Source organism: Artemia franciscana, chromosome 9, assembly GCF_032884065.1.
Source record: "Artemia franciscana chromosome 9, ASM3288406v1, whole genome shotgun sequence".
Lineage (NCBI taxonomy): Eukaryota > Metazoa > Arthropoda > Branchiopoda > Anostraca > Artemiidae > Artemia > Artemia franciscana.
In genome coordinates, this window is record NC_088871.1 from 38646842 (window position 1) to 38647158 (window position 317).

A 317-nucleotide genomic window follows, 5' to 3' on the forward strand; every position below is an offset into this window, starting at 1 on the left:
ATACTTTTAATGTACTTGTTTTTCAAATACTTTACCTTTGCCACGAAAATTTTGTGTGTGCTTTGGCAATATACAAGAAAACATCACCCTTTAGATTTAGAGTAAACTCAGATATAGCTCCATGCCCTATTTTTGGATATGAAATAAGGTATTTGTTTTTGACGAAAAAATTATAGTATGATCAACACTTGGTTTAATTTTTGTTTAAAAGTTATATAACAAAGAAAATTGAAATTATTTCACAGTTCACTTTTCGACACTGAGCTAAAATCCCTTGTTTTGTGCTAAATGTTGCATACTGTAGTCCATTTGGGCTT